General features: G+C 37.6%; 1 protein-coding gene across 10 annotated transcripts in view; it reads right to left on the minus strand.

The window, feature by feature from the left end:
* Positions 1 to 27,812, minus strand: part of LOC134529413 (TBC1 domain family member 4) — a 353,166-nt gene that overhangs the window by 82,917 nt on the left and 242,437 nt on the right. The window lies entirely within an intron of this gene.

Here is a 27,812-nt window from a genome sequence, read left to right on the forward strand (position 1 = left end):
ATTACTGTTGATGAGCAACTTTTCCCAACCAAAGCCAAATGCCGTTTCACTCAATACATGTCTAATAAACCTGATAAATTTGGAATAAAATTTTGGCTGGCTGTTGATGTTGCGAGTAAATACATTCTAAATGGATTCCCTTACTTAGGCAAAGATGATAAACGGCCTGCTGACCAGTCTCTCTCTGAAAATGTAGTTCTTCGATTGGTTAGTCCTTATCTCGACACTGGCCGTAATATTACCATGGACAACTTCTTCACTTCAGTCGCTTTGGCAGAAAAATTGATGGCTAGGGGTACAAGTGTTGTTGGTACAGTGAACAGGGCTAGAAGAGACATTCCAGCAGAACTCAAGAATGCAAATCTTCCATTGCAGGATTCATTCATACTAAAGCAGAATGACTGCACTCTTACTGTGTACCAAGGAAAAGTAAACAAAAATGTACTTGTACTTAGTACCATGCATACATCTGTTTCTATTGGCGTAGATAAGAAAAGACTTCCAGAAACTGTCAGTTATTACAATGCTACTAAATATGGGGTCGATATAACAGATCAAATGGCTCGACAATACTCAACTAAAGCCGCATCCCGGCGCTGGCCATTCCAAGTATTTTACAACATACTTGATTTTGCTGGAATTAATTCATGGGTACTGTACAAAGAAGCTACAGGTTCTAGTATCAGCCGAAGAGATTTCATCATGAAACTAGCAGAGCAACTTCGAGAGGGCCATATGAGAAATCGAAGGGAAAACTTAGAGGACAACAATCTTGACACAGTTCCACATGAAAATCGTAAGCGCCGTCAATGCCAGATTTCCAAGTGCAATGGAAACAAGACTAACGAAGTTTGTACTGTATGTGCTAAATATGTTTGTGGCAAATGCCCAGGGAAAGTCGTCAAAAAAACTGTGTGCTTAGTATGTAATGTAAAAGTAAATGTATGAAAAATAGAAAGTTGAATTGTATACATTATATCAAATGTACAATTTTATGTGTTTTGAAGTATGCAAAAAAAGGAAGGGTCACATTCATTTTTAATTTTAAAAAATATGATACTTATATTCTATTTTTAAATAATATTTTGAAATAAAATATTTTTGAAATATTACAAAATATATGTTACAAAAGTGTGTACGAATGTATATATTATCTAAATAAAATCTTTTATAAATAAAATTTTATTTATTTTATCTCTCATAAAATGATCTTAAAGTAAATGTTATATTCTGTGTTAAAATCAATCCAAAAATATATATCATAAACAGTATTTTTAAAATTCGGTCAAATTGACCCTTCATGGGAGTTCTAGGGTGTAACAAACTCTGGGAGTCCTAGTGTTAAACATTGGTCATATGATTCATCCTACAGTCAACTAGGAGCCACAAGCAAGAAATATATTGAAATCAATGACGTGCATTTTAGATAGTAAGGTTACCAATAATTATGTTTTGTGTGATACCTGTACTTTTATAAAAACATTGAATGAGGCAGTGAGAATGACCCTGAATTCTTATGGCTTTAATATTCAGTGCAGTTCAGAAACTGCATCAACTCTCACTACGTATGTGCTAAATTCATGTTGGTTAACTTGTCGCTTGATTCAAGCATACTGGCACAAATAGTGGAAGACTACAATCATAGCATACATGTGGTACCTGGTTGTCTAAAGCCTCAGTGGTGATGAAAGTGGTGTGCAGTAGAGGTGTAGAGTGGCGCTGTTAACATTGTCTGCATTATTCCGATTGAGAGAAAGCTGATGATGGCAACAACTAATTGTGGTGGCAAGGCAGTACCGCTTAGAGCTCATATAATGTTCCTAGCTGCAGGTTTGAGAAATAAAATTTTTGTGTTCTGCTCTAGTTTTAGTCTATGTGGAGATGATAGGTGAGAGGGAATTAAATTAAAAATACAACAAAGGGGAGAAAAAAGAGAATTGCTATGGACAAGTTTTCAGTGAGGTATACAAGATAACAGTGGAACAAAGTATTGGAAAATAAAAGTTCTTGGTGTGTACATATATTTTGATGTAAAGAAGTATAGGTAATAAGTATGGACAGATTGGCCAAATTCTAGAACCCTTGAACAACACGGACTCTTAAGTATTATTTGAAAGATTTGAGATTCGAGAAAAATATTTGTAGAAGATATTGGAGGAATTTTATTACATTAAATAAATTAAACAATGACATCACTTAAGTATACTCACACTATTTGTTTTTCTTCGTAACCAATCTTTTACAATTTCCCACGAAATATATTGATTCAAGAAACAGTGAAATAATTATATAAAGGGCTGAAGGTATCAACACAAGTAATTTTTTTAAAATTTACACCTCATTTCATATTTGACTCGTGAGACTTACATTCTAATTCAGGGAGAATATTTTATGTACTCTGTCTGATTCAAATTCAAGATTCGGATTCGAAGAAACTGAGACCCGACAAATCACGATTAATAAGTTTTACAATGTGGTTTTCTCAATGTACTTTAGTAGATAGCTATGGGTGTGCAAAATGCTGTCAGGAAATGAGAAATATATGAGATACGTTTGGTAGAAATTCTGTACATAAAAAAAGGGTTTTGATATTTCTTAAAACAGGAAATAGTTGGTGGTTCTAGCCTAATCAATGTCTGCAAATACTTATCTAGTATACACAGAAGTTCCTCGTAGCTTAAAAGAACACGCTGGTTTCTCACTACAATAGTAAGACACAAAGGTTTAGAGACTCATTACAAAATTATTATTTTAAAAGGTAAAATATTATTTAAGTGGATCGGAGCGATAATGATGTCCAGATTTAAATTTGAAAATAACAAAACAAGCTTATATACATATTTATATATATTGTACTATACACTTTAATGGTCTTTTACCTGTATTTTTGTTTGAACAGGATGGCATTTAATACTCACATTGTCCAGAGAGAAGTCAAAACAAAGAATAGAATAGAAAAAAGCCCTTTTGTACATTATGTTCTTAATAATAATAATAATAATAATAATAATAATAATAATAATAATAATATATATATATATATATATATATAAACCACCGAACTGAAAATATGGCACATATTTTAGTGCTTTAATGGCTAGGTAAACAAAAGTAAAATAGATTATTCACTTAAATGAAGGGGTTCAGGAGGCGTCCAAAGAGCTGCATTTTTGAGAACGCCTACTCAAAGACCTTCCTTGAAATAGTACATGTCAAAGAAAACTCCTGCACCAATTCAACAAAGTCCAAAAATCAGGTGAGTACAGTGGTTGCGCGTCTGTTAACGGCGGTGGTACATCGCGGCATGAAGCCGAGGGCCTAGGCCGAAAAATGTATCAGTACGCGGGATGTCAAAAAGAGGTCCAAAAAGGGAACAAGGAGGTCCGAAAACGAATAGGAGAGGGGGGATAATTTCGACAAGAAGTAGTGCGCGGAAACCGACAGGTAAGGTGGCGCCGCTCGGAGGACTTAAGAGGCCTATATAGAGAGGGAACAACTCCGCAAGCACTTTCTAAGCTTACACTTCCATGGGAGGTGGGCGGGACAAGCTGAAGGGTTGGAGACATGGATTGGCTATCTGGGCCGAGCGTCAGTGGGGGGAATGCTTTCCGCACCTCCGGCATTCCGGCCTGGTCTGTCCGCCGCGCAAGATAGCGGTGTTCCGTACCCTCTTATCACCCTGACCTTGAGTCTCGTAGTATCGCGGTGTCGCGTACCTTCGAGGAACAGTAGTATATTGTAAGCCAGTACTTGGCGTTATGTTGAGTGCATTACCCACCACCTCCACCATTCTCTCCCCCGAAGCAATCCGAGTTACCGAGTTCAACACCCGGACTGGTAGTTCACACAAGACATAACTATTGGCTGGAGTGTTTTTTTTTATGTGCAAACTTCTTAGTTTTCGGTATACAGCATTTGGTAGGAGTAATTTCTTAAAAATGGGATGGAAGTCGATGAACGGAAATGCGTCACAAAGATGGCGGACCCACGTGTAGCAACATAAACCCGCATATAGTCACTTCGTAAATATTTGGGGACATACCTATCAAACGTATTGCCAAGCCAAATGAATCTTCATGATAGTGAAATTACCCTGGGATATATTTGATAAACTGAAGTAGTCATGGAAAAAAGGAATCACAAGTTTTAAAATACTTAAAAAAACTGGCATTTCAATGATTATAATACATATTCTAATTCTAAATTCCCAATAGGATTAGTAGCACAGCGGTAGAGCGTGCGCTTGGTAACTTCCTGGGGCATGGTTCAAATCTCGTCACTGTACAAAAAATGTTTAGTTTATGTTGTTTAAAATATAATAATGTTAAATCAGCTCAATAAAGTTAAGGTTTGTTTATAGGAAGTATTTACACACTGATTACAGTCTTTTAAGCAAAAACTAATATACAAACGTTTTCTTAGTGTTATAATATGTTTTTAAATGTTTCAGGTTAATATTTTAGTAATGCAATAGAACTATGATTTCTAACATGTGGAGAAACTTTATAGTATTAAATTGTTTTATTGAATTTCAACAAGCTGGACATTATTTTAATAAAATATCTCGTCGAAAATCAGATACAATCCGGGGGTTTTATTTGAGCTGTTTCTAATAGTTTAAAATTTCCGGGTGTTTCATGCTGTTAATTGCTATCTGCTTTTGATTGTGGCAAGCAACGTTTACGATTCAGGCAGCGAATTATAGCGGCGGGTGAGAAAGTATGTGCCTATGCGATTCGCATCCAGAAATTTTGATCCTTAAAAAGCGACTATTTTATATTTTATTTATCAGTTTATCACACTCTGAATTACTATTGATAATTCCGTGTTAAATTTTGTGTCCGAGTTTCGTATTATAACATTATTATTTGCAACATGAACAACATGAGAACAAATGAGTTTGCTCGTTACTGAGGTTAGATGTTTACACATCACTGACAAGTACTAAAATATTCGCTCACTTTTTTGAAGTGAAAACTTATATAGGAAGGTTTAGGTAGGGAGTAAATTCATGTAAGTAAGTCGTCATCCGACATGGTCATGTGACGTGAATATACACACACACACACACAGTGGTGCGCGCGCAGCCAGTACGCGTCTTCAGTCCCTGTACATCAGTGCATATGTGAATCGAATGTGTATATACAGTGTTCAAATTGTGTTTTTGTTCAATTTTTATTTTAAATCTTAAGTATACGATTACTGTGCAGTAAAAAGTGAGTATAAAATATATTAATATTCTCATATAGATATATATTGTTTTAATAATGAAGAAAAAAGAGTCTTTGTAGCAATATAACCTAAAAATTAAGATCATTATTTATTTTTTATTACCTACAATTACTATGCAATGTGTATTTTATAGTAATTTAGGAGTTGTTTTACTAACGTGATGAAACAAATTTGCTGTGTGATAGTATTTTTTTTGTAAAAATTGCGAAAAAGTCTCTGATTTTTATCAAAAAATGTTTTCTTATGTTGCAAAGTTATATTTTACAATGTTAGTATTTCGTGTTTCAAATTATATAAGTATTTTCTTAATTTTATTATTAATAACAGTTACTTCTATTATTATTAATTCTATCATTTGAAATTTAGGAAAAATATTGTGTAAATTATATTGTTATTCTCTCTAAATATCTACTTTTAGTATTTTTTTAGATCCTCGATTTTGTGTGGAAAACGGAGTCTTTGTAGAAATATAACCTACAAATTAAGAACATCATTATTTATTTTTTTAATACCTACAATTACTATGCAATGCATATTTTATAGTAATGCAGCCCGTGTGTCTTGATGATAAATAAACCATATGAAAATAAATATAAGTTTTGCTCAGAGTGCCGACAGATGTCAAAACCCGATAAATGTAAACAGTTTTGATTTACAAGTTTTAATTTAAGATCAAACAATTAATTTGGATATCCAAAAATAACAACTTTATTTTTATTTGTAACATCTTAGCTCTCTTTATATGGCATTTTGTACGTGTAATTTCGTGAATGGAACGGAAACGTGTAACCATGGTGCTGCCATATGTGACGACTGGCTAGGGAAACTTTATGGCATTGACTGTTTAAAGAATTTTATTAATATGGGCAGTATTTTAGTCGAATTCCTTTTCGAAAATCAGGTCCATAGCCGGGGTTCAGTACATTCTCAAGTCTTTTTCGCTCTTATTGGAGTAGTTTCATGAATGATTTAAAATTTCGGTCTGCAAATGGAATGATTCGATAGTCGACGTAGCTGCTCCGGCAACGAATTCTAACGGCGGATGTGTAAACTACGTGTGATTCGCGTCTTGAGATTTAGTTGAAAACACAATTTTCGTATATTTATCAGTCTTGGCATTATTTTAAAGAACTATGCATTAAATTTTGTGTCCGATTCTTATGTTATTTGTTATAAGTGTATTTGAAAAACGATAACACATGAATTCGGTCGTTTCCGAGGTTAGATATTATATATCCTGGATATATTATAGGTATATCACATTTTTTTAATACACTACATAGGTACATGATACTTTTCCAAATAAACTTCCAGAAGTAAGCACGTGTTTACGACAAACCAAACTACAGTAAACTCGTAAAATAATATTGTGTCAGTGTTAAGAAGAATGCAATTCGCCGCTCTACCTTCTGGCTCTGGAGTAGGACTCGGGTTCGCGGTTCGGCTTCTCCAAGGCAGATTGTCTCAGGCAAATGTTGGCATTTGTCTGATAAGAATACAATCCCTTGCAACAAGTCAGGCTACCAATGGAAACAAAAAATTGGCTTAGATGCTTCCGCATGGTGAGCACGTTTCTTTAGTAGTGATCCCCATGCGTAGGCCATCCAGGAGATTTTTCCGGGATCATGGAGATTTGCAAAAATATTTGTTAGTTTTGTATAAGAAAACTGTACTATTAAATGTAGTTCAAAACACAATATGCGTACATGCATCACCTCGGCATTATTTTTAAGAATTCTACGTTAAATTTCGTGCCCGAGTCTCGCATTATAAGTATATTTGATACATGAGGATTTGCTCGTTAACGAGGTTAGATGTTACACATCTTTGGCGAGTACTGAAAGACTCGCTCACTTTTTTCTTTTTAAAGAGATCTCTCGTTTTCCAAGCTTTTGAAGTTGATCCAATCTCTCAAGATGTAAGTTCTATGGGGCTGCGAAATCTACGCAGCTCATACATCCGATTGAAAAAAAATGCATTTTCCATTATATTTAAACAAAAATATTATAACTTTTTAATATCACTGTCGGAAATCTGTAGACCTACGTGTTACCTACACAAAAATTATGCACACATAGGAAGCGTGCACACAGATACACACACATATTATGTGTGCATATGTGCATACACAAACAGGTACGCAAACGCGGACACATGCACACTTCCTTACTCGGTAATCATTCGTTTGTAGGTTTAAACCTCCCTGGCTAAGGAACTAAAATTTATTTGCGCCGATTATTGGCAAGCAATTAAGTGGTGACGAATGTTTACCGAATTAGTGTTATTTTTATACACTTGGGTCTGGTTCTCCTTCACGTTGTGTGTTATTACGTGTTCGCCAGCAAAAAATTGTTGTATACAACCGCCTAATAAAGAAGATATTGCCCCGATTTTCAATTATAATCTATGTAAGTTAAGGTCAGAAGAAAGAGGGGCAGGGCTTGAGGCTTTTAAGCATTCCTATGTATTCGCCATTGTCTCATAATATTACTTGTTTCAGTAATAACTCATCTACAGTTTACATAATTTTTATAATAGTAATTTCGAAGGCTGGGTTCTGGGTTTGGTGGAGGTGGAGGTGGAGGTGGTGGCAATGTCCGCCATCTTGGATTGTGACGTCACGGCGACCATATTGGTTGACCTGGACCTTCAAAATCTGCCAAAAATTGTCATAAAATTACCCAAAATTTCCAAAAATTGGTCGAAATTTGCCAAAATTTCCAGTTTTTAGAAACAAATCATAAACAATCGGAAAAATAAAAATGTCTTTATTTTGAGAGAAAAATTCCCGTTTTAGTCCTCAAAAAATGCCTAGACTTGAAATACCCTCAAATATGCTTATATTCCTAATCTACAAGCCTCCAATAAACCTCCAAGAACATTTAATCTAGACCGATATGTCATGACCGCTATTTTTAATTATGATGTCATAGATGCAATTTAAGTGACTACCATCATATTAAAAAAACCGTAATTATTATCGAAAAAAAATTGGGAAAATTTTTAAAATTGATAAAAAATATATATATACCCAAAATTAAAAAAAAAACTTTTTACCATTTTGAATTATGATATCGTCACAATTTTCGTTATGGCCACCATCTTAAAATTTCGTAATTATTATCCAAAGAGTTCGAGGAAAAAGTTTCATTTAATAAAAAATTATTTAAATACAATTTTAATAAAATTTTAATTTAAAAAAGGCACTTACATCATGGAGTATTCGGTTCAAACCTGGTGAGGGCAAAATAAAAATGACAACTGATCCTTTCTCCACGAAGGCCACCGATAAATTGATCTCCCACCACTAATACCAATGTATATATTATGGCAGATAGTATGATGTCACGTCCACCATCTTGTTTTCGTCTGCAGAAGGCCGCCATCTTGGATTATGACATCACATCAGCCATCTTGTTTTCTTCTGTTGGAGGCCACCATCATGGATTGTGTCACGTCCACCATCTTGGATTGTCACGTACACCATCTTGTTTTCGTCTGCTGGAGGCCGCCATATTGAATTATGACATCACGTCCAACATCTTGTTTTCGTCTGCTGGAGACAGCCATATTTGTTTTCAGTACCTGCTACCAGGAGCGCTAGTTTCATGTAGTAGGGAAGGCTGGGGTCAATTGAAACATGGGGTAACTAAACCAAGTTGAAGAACTCGGTGATGGTTGGTAATAGCGGGATCGTCCCCAGACGGGAAGCGACCACATTACAAGTCGGAATACGTCGCTTAGTGCGTGTCATCACAACGAGCGCGTCGGAAATTTTAATATCGGTGTATAGCTTTTTCGACACAAAAGTAAGTTTTTTGACTATTTTTGTTTTACGTATTGCTACCACACTATTGTTTGTTCTTCAGCGTAGTTTACAACGATTGTTTCTATGAATGTGCTGGTCGAGATTATTGTGGTTTTTATGTATCTACCACATTTAGATTTTTTGATGTTTGATAAAACATTTGAATCGAGGGTATGGGAACTATTTAAACATGTTTCTATTGACCCCAACTGCTTGTTCCATACTTTTTTAAGCAAGTTAACTGAAATCATATTTTATTCTTTCAGATGCCAAGATAACGTCCAACAAATACAAACCGCTGTGAGGGTGATCTTGAAAATTATAAAAGGGCATATGAAGAAGTAAAAAACTATGGCACTCCGTTGAGGCAGGCGGCTGAAAAAATATGGACGAAACATTACATCCTTGTTTAGATACAAGAATAAAAGAGATGGTTCCAACGATAAGACTGCGTAATCAGTGAAGATGGGTTATTCACTACACAATAAAGTTGACAAATCGATGAAGGTTAATCTGATAAGTCAACTTATCGATGAAATTAAGGAGTATGGTCCTCTCAAGTAAAATATAGTGCTTGAGTGTGACTACGAAAAGCCTATGGTAACTTGCGAAGACAAGAGGACTTTCAAGACCTTAAATGTGCACTTGTACGCAGTTCACGAGGTGGAGGAATCTTTTGTTCAATCCATCTCCAATATCTGCAAGGAGGATGAGTACTTGGGAAGGGTTCTGGCTGGGCCTTGTCTGCGCATTAATAAGCTAGACCCACTTCGTGCAAGCTCATACATGAAGTTACCTACCGCTGTCACAGTCAAACATGTTGTCATCAACCCACAGAACACTGATGACCTCAAGTGCTTCAAGTGGGCTATTCTGAGCAAGTTCATGGAGGGCGAGCATCCTGATCATGTAAACCATTGCTACAGTGACCTGGAGGGGAAATTAAACTTGACAGAAATTGCTGATCAGACATTTTGAAGTACAATTATTTATTATAATGAAAATATTATTAATTAATAAAACTGTGATAAAACTTAATTGGGCTATCCTTTACGAACCCAGTTCTCCCCACATAGGTCGTAACAATAGTATGCCCGCGCTAGTGGTTTCTTACTTGTGATTGACAGCCGTCTGCAAGAGAGGCTTTTGGCTTATTTGTCCAGTCCATTCAGAAAGCGTTTGCTTCCGTACTGAATTATTGTGATTGGTGTGCTGACATTGCACATGTGCCTGAACGAAACTTAACCTATCACGAAACACATATGATTCAACTCTCAGCTAGCCTAGTAATCGTTTCGCGAGAAATACGTGCCCCTAGTTATAACACATATAACTTAGTGCTGTTCCTGAAATGGGCTCACAGTTCGTCTGGAGGTCTCCGGGCCAATCAGAAACCCTCTACCAATAGATTGAAGAATCACAGGCTACCCAGATGGGATGTTCTCGCGTGTGAGCAGCCAGTGACCGTGTGATATTTGCGTGAGTGTACAGAGGGTGGTGGAGTCTATCCGGAGTTCAGTGAACCCGCAGTCCATTATCATAATATTTATTCTACTATGCCTCCTCGCAGTGCTGCCCCAGTTTGCCAGCCCTAGTCCACACAATGCAGGTACACTCACCTATAAATTCGGGTACTTTCGGATACAAGAAGTTCTCAGTTCGGCTGTCATTCAGGTACACACAAAAAAGAGTATGAAAACAAAATATTGCTATCTACTTTAAAATTATTTTCTTATACACTGTCCTGTTAAATCTCATAATAGGGTGAACAGATAACCTTTCACAGTTTAAATGCAATACTGGCTCTACTGCTAAGGACCGTGCGCAGGATTATGCATAATGTGTGTGGGGGGGGGGGGGGGGGGAATAATTTAAATGTTGAATACCACTATTCCAGCCACTTGTGAAAAATGGTGTTAAATTATTGTAAAAATTACCTGTAAGGTAAATATGGCGATGTAAATTTGTGTTGTACTGTAATTGCGTAGCCGAAACTTGTTTTCAGTGAGATATACCTGATCATGATGTCGCAGCAGTACTGGTTACTTGATACTAGCTGCAACTTGATCCCTGTGGTTCTCCAAAGTGTCGCCGAGGGTGTTTTCAAACAGGCAAGGATACATTATGGTAAGGGCTAAGAATGTTTTCCTCTCTAATTAGTTTTCTATTCCGAGTGAATATTGTTCAATATTTTTTTGTCCATTTTATTTTTTATTTTTCCCATATTTGGGTATATTTGCATACCCGGGTGGATCTTCTCGGATACTGGGTACAGAAATAGTAATTTAAGTACGTGTACCAGTATTCGGGTACATCTGGCAACACTGTGCTGTCCCGATCAGGAGGCCTCCACTCGTATCACACCGACGATTCTTTTTATTTTTCCTATGTTCGAATGACAGAATCCTGGTGTCTATGTCAATATATACAGCATCCGCGAAAACCAGAAAATTGTTCCGACATGGGTAGTTCCGGAAGAGAAAGATCAGCACTTTGATCTTCTGCTCCTTACCAATGACAGTTCATCCCAATTTGCATTAATTACTGATTTTTCCACCTTGGTGCGCTAGCAAACTCACTACACACGAACAACGAATTCATATCTGCAAACGATGCTTCAAGCATCATTATTATCGGGAAAGGGTTGGTAGGCTCAATGGTCTTCAGAGTTTAGACAAACACCATGAGCTTTGTAAACATCATGCTGCGGTTCGTATGGAGACACCACAACTTGATGAAAATGGACAGCCACATGTTCTCCAATTCAAAAATGAACATCATTGTGATAAGATGCCTATTGTTTTATATTGTGATTTTGAGGCCATGCTTGAGTCATCCGAATCCTGACGAGTCTTAAACACTACAGTACCAAAAACACTGGGAATATAGTTACTGTATCACTGAAAAAGTTGATAATACGATTATTCCTGCACACCTTACATCTTCACTTCCATCACAGCCCGATGTCTATAGGAGGTGTGATGCTGAAGACATGTTCAATTCTCGCATCGTTGAAATAGAGAAGGCCGCAAACATATATTTTCAACATCTGTTCCAATGACTCCACTTTCTCATGCACAGAATGCTTCTTTCCTGTTAGCTGCTAGCAGCGAGGTGTTGCCACTGCGGTGGAAAGTTTGGAGGTATTGCGAGAAAAGTATGGGATCATAATTACTTCACTGGCGATTATCTGTGGGCTGCATGCAATGATTGCAATCTTCTCGGACACAAGCCGAAGAGGTTGACTGTGTTCCTCAACAACCTAGCATATGACCAGACTTTATAATTACGAAATTGGAGTATGATACCAAGTCAATGTTTATCATCCCTAACTCTGAAGAAAATATTATTAAAATTTCCAAGCAGTTGGGTGATAATTTCGGTATACAATTCGTAGACACGTTCCGCTTCATGAGCAGTGGTCTTGCCTCTCTCGCTGAGTTTTTTCTTGCAGACAATTTTGTTAAGACTGAAAAATTTTTCACGCTGGATAAGATGTCATTGGTTACCCGAAAGTGTGTCTTCCCCTACGATTACATTGATTCGGATAGTTCTGACATGTTCTATAATGTTCTCACGGATACTGGGATTTCCAAGGCAGACTATGACCAAGATAATAAGGTCTGGAGTAAGTTCCAGTGCAGAACTTTAGGTGAGTCTGCTGACTTGTACCTCACGACTGATGTTTCTATTCTGGCAGACGTTTTCGAGCATTTCCGCAGTCTCTGTTTGAACACGTATCAACTAGACCCCTCGCACTACATCTCATGTCCTGGTTTTGCGTGTGATGTTATGCTCCACACTGCAGGGGTAAAGCTTGAACTGTTAACCGATGACATGTACATGTTCGTGGAGGCAGGTAATCGGGGCGGTGTAACACAATGCATCAAGAGGCATTGTGTAAATAAAATCACATACATTTCTGAGACCTACGATGCATCAAATCCATCTACTTTCTTGGAGTATGTAGATGCTAATAATTTGCATGGTTGGGAAACATCACTGCCGCTACATGTCTGTCATTTCAAATGGGCTGATACATATATTGATGTTATTTCCATAGCCAAAGTTTATCCCACAGGCTACATTTTAGAATGTAATGTGGAGTACCCGCATAAGCTCCACAAAGGTCACAAAGATCTGCCATTCCTTCCTATCAATCAACGTCCACTCGGATCAAAACCAAGTTGATGACAACACTACACAAGAATGAGCACTACATTGTCCATTACATTAACCTCCAGCAGGCAATAGATCATGGTCTAAAGGTTAAAAATAAACATAGTTTCCTCCAAATCGAACAAGCTGCATGGTTAGAGCATTATATTCGGCTGAACACTGCCAAGCACCAGGCCGCAGGCAACGAATTCGATAATTCTTTAAATTGGCCGCCAACAGTATATTCGTTAATTTGATGGAATCTCAGATACATAGACTTAAAATTGAGTTGGTGTGATCTGAGAAACGTTTAAGGAAATTGGTGTGTCGCCAGTCCTTCAAGGATCGCACAGTCTACCAGAAATATTTGACAGCAGTACCTCTCAATCATGAACCACCATTATTCGATAAACCTATATCCTATGACGGGTTTGCCTTTCTGGACCTGTCTAAAACACTCATGTACATGTTTCATTATAACCAAATGAAAACACGGTACGCAGAAAACATACAGCTGCCCTAAATGGATACCGATAGTTTCATTTATGAGATCTGTACTGACTTGATGTACAGCTTTTGGACATACGCCATTGCTAAGTACATGTATGTCTGTAGAAGAAAACTACAAAAAACTCAAAAGACAAAAACACAAATTAAGCAAAAAATTGATGTTGTCAACAGGATATAAACACCACATAATATTCCATAACAGGAATATGGTCAATAAACAAAGAAAAACAAAGAAAAATGGACTAAGAGAAAGAAAAAAAAAAACACACAAATGATGTCAGAACAAAAATATTGAACCAAAAAAAATTAGCACAACAGTTGAAACGAGACAAAAAAAAACACGACAAAACGAAAAGACGAAACAAACACAATAGTTTTCCAAAACTACAACAACAGTGTCAAAATGAATTCGTGGCAAGAAATGAGCATTTGTTTAAACAAACCTGATAAGTAAATAAGCAATCTTTTAAAACAAATTAGTTAATTTATTGAAATATGTATGACTCCCAGATTAAATCATCACAATAGAAAATAAAACAACGGGTCTACACAAGAATATGAAATTTGTATCAATATCATTATGATAAAATTATTATTTTATTTGTTAGTAGTATAAAGAATCGTGTGTTCAATGTACCAGCTGTTACAACACGATCTTGCCAAAGTACGGATCTTTCTGATGAGTTGAAGTAGGTTTTAAATTTGTCCCTGATCGTGAAAGCAGTCCCAGAAACTTTTCCACCGACCCGCCTGAATCTTTCACCCCTAATGTAGGATCATCCGGCAGTTCAGCCAGTAGGTTGATGCAATCTTCACACAAAAAAGTTGTGAAGTACGGTCGTAGCTAAAACACACGTCATATGTTCAGACCAAATCTGCATTTTTCTTTGGTAAATGCGGAACAGTTTCGTTAGGATTCCAAAGGCATCCTCACTTGTGTTTCGTGCTCGGCTAAGTCGGTTGTTAAATTTTCGTTTTGCAATGTCATCCGAGTAGTATAGTTTGGCCAGTCCGGAAACTGGCTTCTGGCTGTGGATTGTGGGGATTGTTTACATTGTGACGTTACGTCCATCTCTGACGTCACGGCGGCCATAATGGATGTGTGACCTTGACTTTTGACCTTGACCTTCGACCTCAAAACTTGTCAAAACTTGCCAAAATTGGGGAAAATTTGCCCAAAATTCCTCAAAAGTCGACAAAATTTCCATTTTTGTGGAAAAAAATTCGGCCAAAAATCTCAAAAATTTTGATTAATTAAAAAATTGTCTTTTTAAGGGGAAAATTCCCATTTCAAGGAAAAATTTCCCGTTTTTAGTCCATAAAAATACCAGAGGCTAGAAATGTCCATATATAGGCTTAAGCATCCATGTCTACAGCCTCCGATAAGCCTCTGACGTCATCATGGATAATGACGTCACCGTTGCAAATTCCGTTACGGTCGTCATCTTTAACTTTTTAATTTACTATCCGATGGTAAAAAAAAATTAAAAATTATAAAAAAAAATTCAATAATAAAATTTTAATAAAAAATATTTAAAATACACACATTTACGACATGGAGCTCGGAGTCCTAGGTTCGAACCCATAGGGCAAAAAAAAAAATGGCGACCGATCCTTCCCCTGTGGTGGGTGCTGGCAGACTGACCTCCCACCACTTTTTTTATAGAATATATTAAATAATCGAAAGTATGATGTCCTGTCCGCCATCTTGTCCTCGTCTGCTAGAAGCCATCATGTTATTGTCTGCTAGAGTGCGCTGACACCATGTTAGTTTAATTCGTACCCACTAGAGTGCAGTAATCATTTATTATTGCTGTGACACCCGCCATCTTGTCATTTGGCCGCCATCTTGGAATTGTGTAATTATTTAGCTAGAAATTCGGGAAAAGTTTCCAAATTCATTAAATAAATCACTCATTATATACATATTGATTCGATCGATTCCTGTCGTTGGTTCGATACCCGATCGATGCAATAATGTTTAATTTTATGTAAAAATAATAATAATTTCAATAAACCATGACCAAATTTCTTAAAGAGACTTTAAATCCTCTACTACCATCATCCTATCAGACAGCAAGACCACAATATTGGAAATTCGTAATTTTAATGCTAAAAATTCAGGAAAAGGTTCAAAATGCATTAAATAAATTTGCAATCAATAAACTGATTAATTATATCGTCTAAGGTCCTTGGTACGATCCTGGATGATGCAAAAAAATTAAATAGAACACCAATTTAACATAATAGTGACAGGTTCGAGAAAAAAAAAAACACAAGTTCTTTCACAAAATAAATTTTATTACTTAATTTCTCTTCAACTACAGGATCACCTGCGAAGGTTACCAATCTTACAAACATTTAGGTCCGCATAGGCGTGAAATGACTAATTCTTAGCTCCAATTGGTTTATACTAGACAGAGACCAGCCAGAACCTTTACTGACATAGTCCTCCTCTTCTTGACAGAGTTTCCGGACACAGTGTTTAACAGTTTGCTTCACATCGTTAGAACTGTAAATTACTGCAGCCGATGTCTTAAATGCACACTTCTTCACTTTGTCATCGAACGGATACGGCTTTCCATATATACAGTCCAGCCACAAGTTTTATTTCAATGGTCCGTTTGTTGCTACGTCATCAGTAAGCTGATTGATTATGTCCTGCCTGATATCATCAAGAAAAGTACAAATGTCCTTCGACTCACCTAACGTATTTAAATAATAGTAGTCTTTCAATGTTCCACGAAATGCAGACTGTGCCAAGTAGAAGCCATTATCATTAACTTGTAATGCACCGAACACAGTCTTAGGTTTATTTTCATGTTCATACGTCATAGCAATCGGTTGCTGCACATCTGTTTTTTTGCTTGTACGCTCACGAGTCACCAATCTAAACCGAGGAGTTGAACTTTCTACAGGTAGTTCAACAGTAGGCGCACGGACTTCACCTTTACAGTTTTTCGCATGTCGACGCAAATTATCAATTCGAGTAAACCATTTATGACACTCATCACAGCGAAACTTCATGCGAGAAGGATTATTCGTACATCTACTCCTCTCATGTCTCCGTACATCATGTGCAAATGCAAAGGTCATATCGCAGTAGCCACAAGAATGCCTAGTTGAAGACAAACCCGAACCAGATGTCGTTGTAACTGTAGGTGCACCATTTCCAGGCATACTATTTTGCACATCAATGCATCGTTGTTGTATAGAAACCTTTACTTTCTGCCGCACTGCAGGGCCCTTGCATGTCTCCAAGTGATGCTTCAAATTAGCATTTCTTGTAAATTGCTTGCGACACTTAATACAACCAAACATTTTACGATAAAGGTTCTTAGCGCATTCTCTATCTCGTGTCGACGAGCATTGCTGATGTTTGAGAAAATCTTGTCACAGTAACGACATCTATGTTCGTTAGTTGTTGACGATTCGCCATCCATTGAAGTCACCATCGAGGGCGAAACAACGTTCGTCGAGGTTTCCTGTACAGCCAGCACTACCGGCATTAAAGTCTCTTCTGCTGGTGGTAACACGTCTATTGAAATCTCCTCCAATGTTGACGTCGTCGTTGCCAACGGGATCTGCTCCTTCTCCATCGTAGCTGCCGTCAAGGTTCCCGTAGACGATGGTACAACGTCCATCGAGTTCAACGTTAAAGTCGGTAAAGATGCCATCAAGTTCGAAAGAACAGGTAATTACGCGACGTATGCACCAGAAGAATCAAACTAGGTGATCTGTACACCGTCGACGACAGTAACAAACTGAGTGACCTGCTGTGTAGGACTCGCTTAGATACATTGACCGGGTGGAATAATACGCTAGTCAAATCAAGAACAATTTACTATAATACTAGAGTCAAAACAACATTAAAAATAGAAGCACCATCAACAAAAAGGAAGCAAATTTGGGACGCACCACCAACAAAAAGGAAGCACATTTTGGAAGCACAATAAAAAAACAGCACATTTGGAAGCACCATCAACGAAAAGACAGCACATTTGGAAGCACAATCTAAAAAAGGAAGCACATTTGGAAGCACAATCAAAAAGCCAGAACATTTTTGGAAGCACAATCAACGAAAAGGCAGCACATTTGGAAGCAGCGCCAACGAAAAGGCAGCACATTTGGAAGCACCGTCAACGAAAAGGCAGCACATTTGGAAGCACCGACAACGAAATGGCAGCACATTTGGAAGCACCGACAACGAAAAGGCAGCACTATCATCGAAAAGGCAGCTTATTTGTCATTGGCTCCAACATTTATTGGCTCCAATATTCATTGGTTCCATGAATCTATTGATTCCAGCAGTCTAGTGACTCCATATGTCATTGGCTCCTACAGTCATTGGATCCAACTGTCTTTTGTCTCATCAACTCCAAATATATTTGGCTAGAACTCTACGAGTCTAAGAGACTATGAGACCACAAGGCTACAAGTCTTAAAGGATCTAGCTGGTCACGAGTTATATATGGCTACGAGACTGCACGGCTTAAAGACCGCGTGGCTATGAAACTACATGTCTTTGAAGCTACAAGAATACAAGTCAACTCGGCTCCATCTACTCCAGCAGCATTATGTTATTAGATTGCATGACTACTTGTTTACGTAGCTACAAGTCTACGAGGCACCTTGGCTACTTAGCTAAAATTCTACGAGGTCCCAAGACATCATGACTACGCGACTACGAGTCATGAGGTTACGAGACTACGCGACTACGAGTCATGAGGTTACGAGACTACGCGACTACGAATCTTCAAGTTTACGAGACTGCAAGGCTACAGAGCTACGAAGCTTCTAGAACACAAGTTTACGTGAGTGAGAGGAAACAGAACTTCAAGTCTGCATGAGTTCTTGACTACGAAGCTACTCGTCTACAAGACTCCAATTGCCGTATCTTTCTTCGACGGAATTTTATCTTTTTGCTCCAACTGCACCATCAGCTTTATGCTATAAGATTACAAGCCTACTTGCTTACGTAGCTTCAAGTCTACGAGGCTCCAATGCATCATGACTACGAGACTACGAGCCATGAGGTTACGAGAATGCGATTGCAAATATTCAAGGTTACGTGATCGCGAGGCTATAGGACTATGAAGCTTACAGTACGCATGGTTACGAGACTTCTTGACTAATTGGCCGCGTGGCTACGAAACTTCATGTGTCTAACTGACTAAAATAGCACCATTCAGTGGTGAGAGTTAATTTATCTCATGCAAAGGTACTTTTTGCAAGTAGTTCCGCTTTTCAACAACAGATGATGCCACGTGTTGCTCGCAGATAAATATTATTTATTTCTTTTATGCGCGATGCGGGATGCTCACTATCGATCGCATAAGAAGGATGTCTTCGCTAGTCTCCAAGGAGAAGGAAGTTCGTCCTTCCTGATAGTGCTTCTCAGATTTCTCACGGTCCGCCATCTTGGATTGTGACGTCACGGCGGCCATTTTGGATGGGTGTGACCTTGACCTTTGACCGAAAACACAGGAATGATCGTAAGCACACGGAAAAAACCTTTAAATATTGATAAGAATAATCAGGAGCACACAGAGAAAACCACCATAACATTGACTAGGTTAATCAGAAGCACTCGGACAAAACCGCCACACGTTTTGTTTAATATCATAAAATTAAAATAAAATTAAAAATTAAAATAAATTAATAAAAAATTTAAAACAAAAAAAAAATTACAAAAAATACATAAATATATTCTGCTAGCTTGTGAACTTCTCATTGATAAGCAAAGATAGAGATCTAGTACAAGCCAGAATCTAATTATGTATTTTTTGTAATTTTTTTTTGTTTTAAATTTTTTATTAATTTATTTTTTGTTTAATTTTTTTTAATTTTATGATATTAAAGAAAACGTGTGGCGGTGTTCTCCGAGTGCTTTTAAATAACCTGGTCAATATTATGGTGGTTTTCTCTGTGTGCTCCTGATTATTCTTATTAATATTTAATGGTTTTTTCCGTTTGCTTCGATCATTCCTGTGTTTTCGGTCAAAGGTCAAGGTCACACCCATCCAAAATGGCCGCCGTGACGTCACAATCCAAGATGGCGGACCGTGAGAAATCTGAGAAGCACTAACAGGAAGGACGAACTTCCTTCTCCTTGGAGACTAGCGAAGACATCCTTCTTATGCGATCGTTAGTGAGCATCCCGCATCGTACATAAAAGAAATAAATAATATTTATCTGCGAGCAACACGTGGCGTCATCTGTTGTTGAAAAGCGGAACTACTTGCAAAAACTACCTTTGCATGAGATAAATTAACTCTCACCACTGAATGGTGCTATTTTAGTCAGTTAGACACATGAAGTTTCGTAGCCACGCGGCCAATTAGTCAAGCAGTCTCGTAACCATGCGTTCTGTAAGCTTCATAGTCCTATAGCCTCGCGATCACGTAACCTTGAAGATTTGCAATCGAATTCTCGTAACCTCATGGCTCGTAGTCTCGTAGTCATGATGCATTGGAGCCTCGTAGACTTAAAACTATGTAAGCAAGTAGACTTGTAATCTTATAACATAAAGCTGATGGTGCAGTTGGAGCAAAAAGATAAAATTCCGTCGAAGAAAGATACGGCAATTGGAGTCTTGTAGACGAGTAGCTTCGTAGTCAAGAACTCATGCAGACTTGAAGTTCTGTTTCCTCTCAGTCACGTAAACTTGTGTTCTAGAAGCTTCGTAGCTCTGTAGCCTTGCAGTCTCGTAAACTTGAAGATTCGTAGTCGCGTAGTCTCGTAACCTCATGGCTCGTAGTCGCGTAGTCATGATGTCTTGGGACCTCGTAGAATTTAAGCTATGTAGCCAAGGAGCCTCGTAGACTTGTAGCTACGTAAAAAAGTAGTCATGCAATCTAATAACATAATGCTGCTGGAGTAGATGGAGCCGAGTAGACTTGTATTCTTGTAGCTTCAAAGACATGTAGTTTCGTAGCCACGCAGTCTTTAAGCCGTGCAGTCTCGTAGCCATGTATAACTCGTGACCAGCTAGATCCTTTTAGACTCGTAGCTTTGTGGTCTCATAGTCTCTTAGACTCGCAGAACTCTAGCCAAATATATTTGGAGTTGATGAGACAAAAGACAGTTGGATCCAATGACTGTAGGAGCCAATGACATATGGAGTCACTAAACTGCTGGAATCAATAGACTGATGGAACCAATGAATATTGGAGCCAATGAATGTTGGAGCCAATGACAAATGTGCTGCCATTTCGTTGTCGGTGCTTCCAAATGTGCTGCCTTTTCGTTGTCGGTGCTTCCAAATATGCTGCCTTTTCGTTGGCGCTGCTTCCAAATGTGCTGCCTTTTCGTTGATGGTGCTTCCAAAAATGTGCTTCCAAATGTGCTTCCTTTTTTAGATTGTTCTTCCAAATGTGCTGTCTTTTCGTTGATGGTGCTTCCAAATGTGCTGTTTTTTTAATTGTGCTTCCAAAATGTGCTTCCTTTTTGTTGGTGGTGCTTCCCAAATTTGCTTCCTTTTTGTTTATGGTGCTTCTATTTTTAATGTTGTTTTGACTCTAGTATTATAGTAAATTGTTCTTGATTTGACTAACGTATTATTCCACCCGGTCCATATATCTAAGCGAGTCCTACACAGCAGGTCACTCAGTTTGTTACTGTCGTCGACGGTGTACGGATCACCTAGTTTGATTCTTCTGGTGCATACGTCGCGTAATTACCTGTTCTTGCGAACTTGATGGCATCTTTACCGACTTTAACGTTGAACTCGATGGAAGTTGTACCATCGTCTACGGGAACCTTGACGGCAGCTACGATGGAGAAGGAGCAGATCCCGTTGGCAACGACGACGTCATTATTGGAGGAGATTTCAACAGACGTGATACCACCAGCAGAAGAGACTTTAATTCCGGTAGTGCTGACTGTACAGGAAACCTCGACGAACGTTGTTTCGCCCTCGATGGTGACTTCAATATGGCGAATCGTCAACAACTAACGAACACAGATGTCGTTACTGTGACAAGATTTTCTCAAACATCAGCAATGCTCGTCGACACGAGATAGAGAATGCGCTAAGAACCTTTATCGTAAAATGTTTGGTTGTATTAAGTGTCGCAAGCAATTTACAAGAAATGCTAATTTGAAGCATCACTTGGAGACATGCAAGGGCCCTGCAGTGCGGCAGAAAGTAAAGGTTTCTATACAACAACGATGCATTGATGTGCATAAGAGTATGCCTGGAAATGGTGCACCTACAGTTACAACGACATCTGGTTCGGGTTTGTCTTCAACTAGGCATCCTTGTGGCTACTGCGATATGACCTTTGCATTTGCACATGATGTACGGAGACATGAGAGGAGTAGATGTACGAATAATCCTTCTCGCATGAAGTTTCGCTGTGATGAGTGTCATAAATGGTTTACTCGAATTGATAATTTGCGTCGACATGCGAAAAACTGTAAAGGTGAAGTCCGTGCGCCTACTGTTGAACTACCTGTAGAAAGTTCTACTCCTCGGTTTAGATTGGTGACTCGTGAGCGTACAAGCAAAAAAACAGATGTGCAGCAACCGATTGCTATGACGTATGAACATGAAAATAAACCTAAGACTGTGTTCGGTGCATTACAAGTTAATGATAATGGCTTCTACTTGGCACAGTCTGCATTTCGTGGAACATTGAAAGACTACTATTATTTAAATACGTTAGGTGAGTCGAAGGACATTTGTACTTTTCTTGATGATATCAGGCAGGACATAATCAATCAGCTTACTGATGACGTAGCAACAAACGGACCATTGAAATAAAATTTGTGGCTGGACTGTATATATGGAAAGCCGTATCCGTTCGATGACAAAGTGAAGAAGTGTGCATTCAAGACATCGGCTGCAGTTATTTACAGTTCTAACGATGTGAAGCAAACTGTTAAACACTGTGTCCGGAAACTCTGTCAAGAAGAGGAGGACTATGTCAGTAAAGGTTCTGGCTGGTCTCTGTCTAGTATAAACCAATTGGAGCTAAGAATTAGTCATTTCACGCCTATGCGGACCTAAATGTTTGTAAGATTGGTAACCTTCGCAGGTGATCCTGTAGTAGAAGAGAAATTAAGAAATAAAATTTATTTTGTGAAAGAACTTGTGGTGTTTTTTTTTCTCGAACCTGTCACTATTATGTTAAATTGGTGTTCTATTTAATTTTTTTGCATCATCCAGGATCGTACCAAGGACCTTAGACGATATAATTAATCAGTATATTGATTGCAAATTTATTTAATGCATTTTGAACCTTTTCCTGAATTTCTAGCATTAAAATTACGAATTTCCAATATGGTGGTCTTGCTGTCTGATAGGATGATGGTAGTAGAGGATTTAAAGTCTCTTTAAGAAATTTGGTCATGGTTTATTGAAATTATTATTATTTTTACATAAAATTAAACATTATTGCATCGATCGGGTATCGAACCAACGACAGGAATCGATCGAATCAATATGTATATAATGAGTGATTTATTTAATAAATTTGGAAACTTTTCCCGAATTTCTAGCTAAATAATTACACAATTCCAAGATGGCGGCCAAAAGACAAGATGGCGGGTGTCACAGCAATAATAAATGATTACTGCACTCTAGTGGGTACGAATTAAACTAACATGGTGTCAGCACACTCTAGCAGACGATAACATGATGATGGCTTCCAGCAGACGAGGACAAGATGGCGGACATGACGTCATACTACCTGATTATTTAATATATGCTATAAAAAAGTGGTGGGAGGTCAGTCTGCCAGCACCCACCACGGGGGAAGGATCGGTCACCATTTTTATTTTTTTTGCCCTCACCAGGTTCGAACGTAGGACTCCGAGTTCCATGTCGTAAATGTGTGTATTTTAAATATTTTTTATTAAAATTTTATTATTGAATTTTTTTTTATAATTTTTAATTTTTTTTCAATCGGATAGTAAATAAAAAAGTTAAAGATGACGACCGTAACAGAATTTGCAACGGTGACGTCATTATCCATGATGACGTCAGAGGCTTATCGGAGGCTGTAGACATGGATGCTTAAGCCTATATATGGACATTTCTAGCCTCTGGTATTTTTATGGACTAAAAACGGGAAATTTTTCCTTGAAATGGGAATTTTCCCCTTAAAAAGAGAATTTTTTTATTTATCAAAATATTTGAGATTTTTTGGCGGAATTTTTTTTCCACAAAAATCGAAATTTTGTCGATTTTTGAGGAATTTTTGGCAAATTTTGCCCAATTTTGAGGTCGAAGGTCAAGGTCAAAGTCAAGGTCACACACATCGAAGATGGCCGCCGTGACGTCAGAGATGGACGTGACGTTACAATGTAAACAATCCCCACAATCTACAACCAGAAGCCAGTTTCCGGACCGGCCAAACTATACTACTCATCTGCTAACTTGAGAACAGGGTATGGTCTCATTATGTGTGTCTGTAAGGGAAATGCTTCGTCTGCAACGATAACGTGAGGTAAGACTATCTTTGTTCCTGGAATGACTTTTTCTGGAGGTATGTTTAGTTTGTTGTTTTGCAGCTTCTTGCCAAATGCACAGTTGGAAAATTTGCCATCCCCCCCCCCCCCCCGGCCCTGTTCCTGCCTGAATTTCCAACATCCACTATCACAAACCTTCAATGAGCATCAACCAGAGCAAGAAAAACAATTGAGAATGTTTTTTTTTTGTAATTGTAGAACAGAGCTCCACTATTGGGTGGTTTGTCAATTAGAACATGTTTACCATCCATAGATCCAATACAATTGGGAAAATTCCACCTGGTTCGGAATTCTTCTTCAATTTTTCCCACATGTCTCTGTCTGGTTCAGGCATGAAAACGGGTTGCATAAAAGACCACATTGCCTTATAGACCTCGTTAATGATTTTTCTTACACTTGTCTCACCTAGCCGGTAACTAAATGCAATCGTTCTGAAGGTATCACCAGTGGAGAGGAACCTGAAAACAAGGATTTCAATTAGAATATTAAGCTGTTCTGGAAAATTTATTAATTCATTATTTGTGATATCAGCGAAAAATTTTATTAACAAATAAGGATTAGACTTTAAAAACTTCTAAGTCTGTGAAACAGTGTAGGCAAGGTGGTTAGGGATATTCACATGTTATGTGATACTCTGTATATCCTACATATAATAATAGTATACATTACTTATGAAACAATAAATTGTAGGATAAAACATTTTTATTTTTTTTGGATGCTGTAAAATATATTACTTGTTTATTTACAGCTGAACAATGCAAGCAGAAGTGGAAATCATTACGGGAATGCTATATAAAGGCTCTGAAGAAAAGGGGAACAAAATCTGGCCAAGCTCACATAAACATAAAACCTTGGCGTTTCGAATTACAAATGGAATTCGTAAGACCATTTTTAAATATTCAGAGAGAACAGGAAAGCAACATTTCTGACGAAGAAATCGCTATTGCGAGGGAAGAAAATTCCGAAGAACAAGTGAATAATACTCCAAATAAGAATACTCAAGAAAGTTCAGAAGCTGAAGAACGTAGGCCTACTGAAGATGTTGGATCAGCGGCTGGCGAAGACCAACACAAAAATATCAAAGAATCTGAGCAGGCCACAAATAGTGACAAACGAAGTCTCAAGTCATTAAATAAAAGACCTTCTAATGGAGGATCATATTTCGTGGGCTGGAAAAAACCTTAAACTATGACCCCTACAGCTGCTGTTTTTCAAGATTATGTCAATTTCAAAAAACAACAGCTTAACATCAAACCCATTCAAACAGTTGTGCCTCATGCGGATCATTTAACCAAATACTTTCAAGGAGTGGAAGAAACTGTGAGGACTCTTCCAAAAAAAATACAAATTAGAGTAAAGTCTAACATTTAACAAATTGTTCATGATGTAGAGCTGGAAGCCATTACTCGGCCACCCCTTCTATTACAAAACATTGACTATAATCAGCAGTGCTCAGCTTCATCATCAATTTCTGTGCCACCTTCTCCTCAAAAACATGCCTTTGAAATATCCAACAAACGTCAACACCCTTTCTTCAGATTAGAGAATATCAAAGAACACAAGAAGAAGCTAAGTTTTCTGCAAAGCAAATTTCTTCTGGATCCAGCAGTTATTCTTCAACCAACCTCTCAAGCCCAGCAGTATCTACGTTCCAAATGACACCCGTGGATTATAATAACAATGTCATCCTGGAATTGTAAAATATGTGTCGTGTTTGTATTTGCGTACTATCTTTTAAGCTGTTCGAATTTCATATCAAAAAGTGTTCCTGGAAAGATAAAATAAACTTGAATATCTTTTACCACATACTACTACTACTACTTATATTCAAAACCTAAGTATTTCTACTTCAGTATTATACCGTATTTTCTTATGTGATTACAGTGTTATTTTATTTTGTGATTGAACATGCAAATATTTATGTAACAGGTGGTGATATAGAACACAAGAGGGTTGGGTAGAGAATGGTAAAAACTATACGCTAAAGGTAAGCACTATAGGCTAAAAGTAAGAACTATATGCTAAAAGTAAGCACGATAGGCTAAAAATAAACAATAAAAATATGTTTGACAAATCCTTTTTTTTTTTGGTGGGTTTTAGTATTATTGAATAAATGTTTGTTGAAATAGAAGGTGGGAAAAGGAGGTGGCTGATTGATGTAGAAAAGAGTAGGCTAGGGTAGACAAGTTAAGCAGGCGATAAGTAGGAAGAGGTGTTAATTTAAGCCTAGGCAAGAGTTAAATTAAAAATTTACCTCAAACAAACAGCCAATCTTTCTTCGGGCAATACCGTTCGTCTAAAAGTAGTGTTTTGTTTCTCTATCCCAGGTCGAAGCATATGAAGAAGCTCGTAGAATTTTTCCGGAGACATTCGACAGTATTGGAAAAACTTCCGCTGATCTTTAAGTAAATCGGGAAAGAGGTGATGGAATTCCCCGTATATTTCTCTCTTCTCGTTAATCGGGTGAATTCACATCTGTCTTTGTCTCTTCTCCTCCTCTTCCGATTCCAGTAAACAATATAAAAACAAATCTTCCTCCTCAGAGCTGCTCATGACGTTAAAATTAACAAACCTAACATGCAAACAAATAACAAAACTAAACTAAAACAAAACCAGTCACGCGATACACCTGTACACTAGGTCAACACTGAAGGAACTGAGCGTTCGGAATCATAAAACGGCGTCTGTAGTGTGTGCATTCCACGAGCGGAACCTTCGGAAACTTCCGCAGGGTTGCGCGGCGCGCTGTAGTGGGCGATGAGCTTAAAGCTCTCCTCTGTCCGTTTCATACTGTGTTTATCGAGTCCCCTTCCCACTAATCTTCAATTATGTTGTGAAAGAGTGCTTTATTTGTGTTTTCTTATTTTTCAGTCTCCTCTGCGATCGTTGGTCCTGAGTTCGTCTTCTGGTCGGTGCTCCCACTGGCTACACAAACAGCGTATCGACGAGAATAGTCTCCCTCTGTCGAGCGAAAACCATATATGCTGCGATGATTACAAGTCTTTGCCGATTACTAGTCTCAGCTGATTACTCTACCCTTTATGTATATGGCTTGATAATTTTTTTAATCTATACATTTATATATAATGATGTGTTTTTTTCATAATACTCCAATCTTTTGTGGTACAACTTTGATACACGTACTATAACACAATGGTAGGGTAAAAGAATTGCCTATATCATTACATTATAGTTATATCTACATTAACAATGTGTTTTCCTCGCATTCAGTATGGTATAATATAAATAATATTCGTTAAAAGACATAACTATGTCACTGGACTATTGGTATTATATTTTTTAATAAATGATTTATGGTATGGATAAAGGGACGTACACCAAAGATGTACCTATGCCGTAAGATAAATTAACATTTTATTATAAAATATATTTAAATAAGAAAATTAGTTATACATCATAAGAATGAAAATAACACATTTTAAAGACATAACTATGTACTATGATTAAATATAATACCTTTCTATTTGGTCGAAAGACACAACGATGCCTAAATACATAAAATAATTTCTACTTTTTTTAATTTAACTGTGGTGCGGTCTGGTAACCTAGGCTGACATTCAAGATAGCGCTCCCTACATTACATCACTAGAGCTTTATGACATACTTT

This window comes from Bacillus rossius, chromosome 2 (assembly GCF_032445375.1).
Source record: "Bacillus rossius redtenbacheri isolate Brsri chromosome 2, Brsri_v3, whole genome shotgun sequence".
NCBI lineage: Eukaryota > Metazoa > Arthropoda > Insecta > Phasmatodea > Bacillidae > Bacillus > Bacillus rossius.